Raw genomic sequence first — 8316 nt, 5'->3', positions numbered from 1 at the left:
CAGACAGTTACCTGTTATGCTAATGAGGCAGGATTAAGATGGGATATACCTTGACTCTCCACATTATTAGAGAATGTGACTCAAGCTACAAGCCTTATTTTCTTTGACAACCTTGTTGAAACAAGAACTAATTTCCATTTTTAAACTGTTCCCTCAATAGGCACATCACCTGTTTAGGATCACAGAACTGACTGTGACTAGCACTGTTCTGCAGAACCTGGCCAGAGGTGAACAGCATGTCTCCTACCTGTTTCTGTCAGAAGGCAAACACTGCACCTCCACCAACACACCAGATGTGGACAGGGCACAGTCATAAATGAGATATCCTCTTTTCCCAACTGCGTATACACAGAAAACTAGTTCAGAGTCACCCTATGACAAACTCCAATCATGCACTGGTTACTCTAATAAAAGACCTCTGGCCCAGGGCTTGCTGAAGTGAGTCCTATTGTGCTTCTTTGCTTGGTTAAGCAAGCAAGACCTTCTTCTTCCACTTTTGGTTGTTTACGTCTCGGTAGCGGTGCTAAGTAATGTTGGCAGCATTCACTATCTTGCTCTGGATCGTACTTTTGCCTCATCTTCATCTGACCTCCAGATCTTCGAACTTGAGATGATAACCTCCCACCTTACCTGATTCACCAAATGCCTCAGCCTTGGGGCCAGCAGCTTGATTGGGCAGGAGTGAGGAGAATCTTCTGGGAGAACCTTGACATCTGAAGGACAAATTTGGAAGCGTGCGAGCCATTTTCTTGATGATTCATGGGTTCTGTGAGACGTTGCAATGGCTTTAGAATCCTGTTCATGTGACAGAGAATACTAAAGGGAGGAGTAGTGGTTGATATCAAGGATGATGGAGTTCTAACTTTGATGGAGTTGATAGTTTTCAAAAGTTGGAGATTTGGTATATCTTTAAACAACTTCTCAAAGAGAACCGTCTCATGCTGATTCTTATAAAGTCACTTTTACTTATATCTTATCTGTCCATTTATTTTATAAAACACTACTCATAAGGGGTTAAGATTAGAACCCACCCTATTGAATCACCTGCTTTAAAATGATTACACACTTTTAAAAGACTTCATTTCTAAATAAGGTCATATGAGTGAGTACAGGGTTTAAGACTTCAACTTATCTTCTTGGAGGACAAAATTCACTTCATAGCATCTTTCTCACCTTGATTTCTAGTTCATATTTAGGAATGAGGCAATATATATATGCCGTAGATATGATCCCTAAGAAAGCTGTGTATTGAGTAGAACTTTTCTACAGGCAGATTTTTCTTTTGAGTGACCAGTTGTTTCACATGGAAGGGGAAATTATCTTTATTAGTCCATTATTACTTAGAGGGGGTAATGCTTCATTCTTGAGCAATGCTCAACTCTGACTGCACCATAGAGTCACTTTGGGAAGATCAAAAGCCATTTGTAAAACTGACTCTGCTTCAGTGGCTCTCTCTCTTCCACTAAAGAAGGTACAGGAGGGCAATGCCATTTTAGGGTTAGGTGAACATCCTTTCAATAGTATTCATTTTTCTTTACTTTGGTTTGGGTAATATATACCATCAAAATCGATAGCAATTTAACAGTTCCCATATGTACAACGAGTGGAATTTATTACACTCCTCAAATTGTGCAACATAGCAGCATTAACTCACTGCCCCCTGTTTCCAACCTAATATTCTAAGTTACTTTTTCAGTTTGATCCTATACAGAAAATTATGAAAGGAGCATAATATTCGAAGCATATGATTTGTTAGTCATGCTAATCTCTTATTTAATTTTATGAAGACTGCAAGGGATATTTTTGGTTACAAGTTTAAAGAGGATCTCAGGGCAAAAGTTTCAGGGGCTCATCCAGCCTTGATGGATCCAGAAAGTCTGGAGTCCATGAGAATTTGAAATTCATCTCTGCATTTCTACCTTTTTGATAAAATCCTTTCATATGTTAATAGTAAATATTACAACCTTCTATCAAGGAATATCACAAGATACCTTTAGAAATTTTTTACATCCCCAATGTCATAATTCTATGTTTTATACCTTATTTGAGTGCTGCCTTTACCTTACCCCATACCATTCTATTGAAATTATTAGTTCTGAGTTTTCAGTGGGGTGGGGGGTATCCAAAACTTGAGAACTAAGGGGAAAAATAACCATGAAACCATTTAATAGCATGTTAGAGCATTTCTTCTGAGCCCACTGAAAATCATTTGACTAGCTCAGGAACCATGCATTTATCTGACCAATAACCGATCAAGGTCAGATGTTCCATAGTACTTTAAATTGAAGGAAATAAAAAGGGTTAAGTGAATTTTTCCCCCTTTCTGGGAGAAAAAGGTTATGATTCCACTGGCTAATAGATTTTACCAGCTTTTTTATATCTAATCAAGTAAATTTACTTTAACATTAATATACTCAATATCTCACTTCCCATCAAGTCTATTCTAACTAATAGCAACCCTATAGGACAGAGTACAACTGCCTTTATGGGTTTCTGAGACTGTAACTCTTTACAGTATTAGAAAGCCTCCTCTTTCTCCTACAGAGTAGCTGATGGTTTTGAATCCCAGCATCCCAGCAGGCAACCACCCAAGCCAGGGTATTTTCAACTGCCTTATATGCATGTGAATGTCTAACATTGAATAAGAAAGACCAAAGAAGAATTGATACATTCCTATGATGGTGTTGGTGAAGAATATTGAAAGTACCATAGACTGCTGAAAGAACAAATACATCCGTCTTGGAAGAAATACAAGCAGGATGCTCCTTAGAGGTAAGGATGGAGAGCTTTAGTCTCAGGTATTTTGGACACGTTGTCAGAAGAGACCATACCCTGGAGAAGGACATTATGCTTGGTAAAGTAGAGGATCAGAGAAAAAGAGAGAGCCCTTCAATAAGATGGACTTTCACAGGGGTTGCAACAATGGTCTCAAACAAAGGAAAACTGAGCATAATGCAGGACCAGGCAGTGTTTCATTCTGTTGTGGATAGGTCACCATGAGTTGGAACTCATTTGATTGCCCCTACCAACAACATACTCAAGCAAGGATCCCTTATGGTGCAGTGGCTAAGTAAGTGTTCAACTACTAATCAAAATGTCGGGTTGAAAACCACGAACATTTCCATGGGAAAATATATGATTGCCTGCTCCCATAAAGGCTTACAGTTGACTTTGGAAACCGTAGGCCCAAGTTTACTCTGTTCTATTGAATCACTATGAGTTGGAATCAACCAAACAGCAACAGATTTGAGTACTCAATAAATTTATAAGTTCAAGTCTCTCAATCTCTTTTTACGCTAGCCCTGGCATTTTCCTAATTCTATCATTAATGAATGGAATAACATTTTGTCCCATGCTCACTTGTCCCATGCTCAGTATTTATTTGTATGAGAATTGTTTTCTTTTTTTTATTTAATCATTTTATTTGGGCTCATACAACTTTTATCATAGTCCACACATACATCCATTGTTAAGCACATTTATACATTTGTAGCCATCATCATTCTCAAAACATTTGCTTTCTACTTGAGCCCTTGGTATCAGCTCCTCATTTTTCCCTTCCCTCCCCACTCCCCTCTCTCATGTACCCTTGATAATTTATAAATTATAATGATTTTATCAGATCTTATACTGTCCAACGTCTCCCTTCACTCACTTCCCTGTTGTCCATCCCCCAGGGAGGAGGTCACATGTAGATCTTAGTTACATGCTCTGACAGGTTGGGGTAGTTTTCCCTGGTTGTAATCACCACAAGGAACCATCACAGCAGAAAGCAACCCTGAATTTAGGAATATCGTACAGGAAGAGCTTTAGAAGCCTTTGACCTTCCTGGTCTCCCTCATCCAGAACTACTAAGACCTGCTGTTGAATTTGCACAGATAAAGGGTCACTTCGTTGCATTTTCTGAGATGCTATATGACAAAGTCTCCCTTAGGGCACATTTGTCTTTTAAAATATTGGACCCTGGTCTTGTCATATCTGTCTGGCAGTTGGAAACTGAGAGAACATGGTCCTTGTCTCTCAAGAAGGCTGAACAACCTGGTTTAGGCACCAGTGGTGGTCTAGAGGGTAAGAGATGACCTGTCTTTAAGTTTAAAGACAAAAAATTCCAATTTGATCTTCTAACTGTGATACCATTGTCTGCAAGTCTGCAAAATGTAAATGTTGAAGCATACTTGTGGGCTTGCAGATATGTGGAAGTTTTTCTTAAGTTTAAGAAATGCGGTGGTATAGTGGCTGCAAAACCACAGAATAAATGGGTGAGATATTAGTGTTTGATAGGTAGGTTTATTGTGCCAACCTGACCAATACGAACATGTGGGATTAATCAAGTTGCAGTTTGATTGGAGGGAAATGAGATAAATGGCTCTGCAAGCCCTGGCGCTCTCTTGCTCTCTGGTGATCTGACCAGCATGTGACTGCTTTAGCTAGTTCTCTGCCACAACTTGTGAGCTACACTACCTGTGGGACTTACCAACCCATGGATCCTGTCGCTAGAGCTTCAGGTTACTTCAAGACATGCTTCGCCATGCAGATGGTGTGTACTTTCTTGAGCATGAGGCTGGTGGATCCTGTCGAGGTGCATTGCTTAAATTTCATATCCCAACCAGGCCTATCTCGCTAATCTCCTGAGCTGCTGAATATTGGTGGCCCGTCCTGCTATTTGTTGCCTGTGGGAAGACTCTGCATGCGTACCTGAAGGAAGACTCGGCTGTCTGTTTTCTTGGTCTTAGACCTTGCCGCCCTTGTGAGTTGAAGGACTTCCAGTATATTAACTGTTCCACAGAAGTGAGTTGACCTGAGCTCTCTGTACAGCTGTGTGGACTAATTAGCCAATAAATTCCTTTGTGATATATATATATATATATATATATATATATATATATATGTAAAATCATGTGTCCTTGCTTTTGTTTCTCTAGCAAAGTCTTCCTAACCCTGCCAGTGGTCTGTATCTCTTTTGTTTATATCAAGGTAAATACGTCTAATAAAAAGTGGATTTGGATGAGAAACTAAACAGTTTCAGGGGCCAGTTGATATACCAGTTCTTGGTTTTTGTTTTAGTCTGCCTGAGCTTCAAAACGTTAATGTGGAAAAGGAATTCAAGCATATTAGCAACCTTTGATGTGCAGATAACACAGCCTGGTTCCTTTGAAGCTAAAAAGAACTGAAACATTTCAGAAGAAATACAGCCAGAATGTCCTTAGAAGTGAGGAGGGCCCTACTTTATCCTAAGTACTTTGGGTATGCTATCAGAAAGGCTGAGTCTCTGGAAAAGGAGACCATGCTTGGTAAAGTAGATGGTCAGCAAAAAAGAGCAATGCTCTTTGAGAGATGGTCTGGCTCCGTGGCTGCAACAATGGGTTCGAATAACCATAATTGTGAGGGTGGCACAGGACCAGCAGTGTTTTATTCTGTTGTACAAAGGTCACTAAGAGTCAGAATCAACTTGACACTTATCAACAACAAAATGGCCCTCTACATTTGCACTGTCTAACTCTTCCTCCCAGAAAGGAAATAATGGATCATTGCCAACATTTTGCTTATATTTGTAATCTTATTCATTTGTGAATGGCTTCTTGGAGGGCATTTTAGAGATTGATTGAGCATGTGAATCTGTAATTTGTCTACAATACTGTAGTGGGAAATAGGATCCAAAGGGACTAATTACAAACCAGAAGGAAAATGCAAATTGGTGTGAAACTAACAATTAGTAATTATAAAATTACCCTAATGGCATTTTCTGGGAATTATTTGTAAAACTTGGTAAATAAATGCAGAATTATATCTGGACCCAAGTTTATATAATACATTTAATACTTCTAATCAAAGTGAATCCTTAGACATATCTGAGTAGTTTGACAATTTTTGTTTGACAAATTTGGAAAATACATATGCCACCTGTGAGCAAATCCCAATGTGGAACATATAACACTAGCTGTGTTACTCTGGATTTCCCAAAAGCAAACCATGAGTTCCAGAATTTGCCTGGAAAATGTTTATTTGGAAGATGATCTCACGATGTACTGTCCCTAAGAGTTGGCAAACACAACCAAAGACCAAACTCATTGCCATGGTGTCAATGCTGGCTCATAATGACCCCCTGTGAGTATCCGAGACTTAAACTGTTTACTGCAGTTTACAACTCCCATGGAGCTTGTGGTGGTTTCAAACTGCTCACCATGGGGATCACAGCCCTGCACGTAACCACTGCACCACCATGGTGACCCCATAGATAGTATAAACTTGATACCACTCCAAAAACAAAGGAACTCACTGCCACTGAGTCATTTCCAATTCGCACTACCATACAGAACAGAGTAGCATTGCCCCTGTCAGTTTACTCCTGCTCTTTTCAGGAGCAGAAAACCTCATAATCCTCCCATGGAGCAGCTAGTGGACACAAACTGTGGTTAGTTAGCACAACACACAACCAACTAAGTCACAGGGGCTTTCTTTGTAGCTAGAAAACTACTTCAGGCAGAGTGATACAGAAAAAATGTCTACTTGTAAAACTCTTCGTGTTGAACTCCATGACAGGCCACCAACAGCCTCTGCGACATAAGCAAATAACGATTTGTAAAACGTGTGTTTTTTTTAATGTGAGAAGCCTAATTATTTTGCAATCCCAAAACATCTCTAGACACTTTCTAGTGAGTTAGATAATTGAACATTTTTTGCACATGCATTAGTGTATGTCTAAATCAAAGATCAGTTCTGATAAACCACAGACAATTTCTACTTTCACTACTAATGTAAATTTATGATTGCCATTTCTTGGACAAATATTTTTTATTGTGAATTGGATTAATGTTACAGAGCAGATAATCATTTTTATAATCTATAATTCACGCATATTTTATTTCATCTCATTCATTGCAATTCCTTCGATGTACTATCACTTATGCCCCAGTTCCTCCCTGTGTTTCCAGTTTCCATTTTTTCCTAATTCCCCTGAATTTTGTCCTTGGGTAAGTGCTGCCATTTTGATCTTCATTGGTTGAGTATTATAAGGTGTGCATACCTCTCTAGTGTTATGGTTCTCTTCCTAGTCCTGTCTGAAAATTGAATCATGGGATAAATTCTATCCCAGGCCTGAAGGGTAGCTGACAAAATTTTAATGCCAATAATGATTGTTTGATTGTGTTGCTATATTGTCAACTTAATATAATTTCCAAGTTCCTCAAATTACTTCAAGATCCAGAACTAATATTATATTGATATAGTTTATAACAAGATTTTGGTTACCTGGAAACATTTTTAAATTAAAAATTCATTGAGATAGAGAGCAAATACCATCAAGTAAAGTACCTACTTATTTAAACCTGCTTGTGTTTTCATGTCATAAAGCTCTAATTCAGATGGAAAATGCATTGTGGTTCATGTCTTGTCTTGTTTTGCTTTGTTTCGCTCAGACTGCACTCTCTCCCTCTCACTCCGCACAAAGGCGGAGAAGAACTATCATCATTGGCAAATGGCAGCTGCAGTAAAGCAGCACCAGGAGCCGGCTTCACGCTCAGGAGAGAATGCTGTGCCTCCTCCTCGTGGTTTTCGGTGCTCTACACGATCAGAGAAACCTCTCTAGTAACGAACTATAGAAATGATCCCTGAAAGTATAGTTCTTATAGCTTGTGTTGTAATGTGCAAGCAAGGTTATACTAAGGTTAAGCAAAAAATAATTTCTTCAAAACTCATAAAAACTTTTATTAAACTAAACACTAAAATAGGAAGCTATTGTTTTTAAACATATCCACAAGCTAGGTCTATATACTTTTAAACATGGTGTTTCCTTCTCTCTGCCCCTCCCCCAAGGAATTCTGCACTTTTCAAATGATAGGACTTCAAATTATAAAACCAGGCACTTTGGCATCCTTGGGAGACACATCATGTTCCATATAAATGCTGTTTTAGTTTGGGGAGCAAAAAGAAATTTGAAGCACAATATCAGAGCTAGAGGGTGCATGGTGTAAGCTGTCCAAAGAAATTCTCCTGGGACAGTATTTGTTATCCCTGCAGAATGAGCAGGTGTCCTAGCATGACAGAAAAAAAAAATCCCTTGCCATAACGTCATTTTCTCACCAGTGGAGTTTTCAATTTTATTAATATTTACTCCTGTGCCTTTCAAGAAAATATATCAAAATTACCCATTTGGAGTTTTCATGGAGGGCCTTTATGAGATTGAAGAATGTTTCTACTATTTTTATTTTGCTGAGAGAAAGAACCGTAAATGGCTTTTGCATTTGGTCAATGGTTTTCTTCATTGAAATGATAATATGGTTTTCTAGTTTATCCTTTGAATATACTGATAACTTTTAA

General features: G+C 38.7%; 1 non-coding gene across 1 annotated transcript; it reads right to left on the bottom strand.

The window, feature by feature from the left end:
- Positions 1–7408: 7408 nt before the first annotated feature.
- On the bottom strand, positions 7409–7624 carry LOC115869063. Its single transcript, XR_004045970.1, has one exon. It is a non-coding gene; the product is annotated as a small nucleolar RNA U3 (small nucleolar RNA).
- Positions 7625–8316: the final 692 nt, after the last annotated feature.

The sequence above is a fragment of the Echinops telfairi genome, unplaced genomic scaffold, assembly GCF_000313985.2.
Source record: "Echinops telfairi isolate 266 unplaced genomic scaffold, ASM31398v2 ScPeMD7_20;HRSCAF=75, whole genome shotgun sequence".
Lineage (NCBI taxonomy): Eukaryota > Metazoa > Chordata > Mammalia > Afrosoricida > Tenrecidae > Echinops > Echinops telfairi.
Note: the sequence above shows the minus strand (reverse complement) of the source record. Positions and strands in the feature narration are given on the sequence as shown.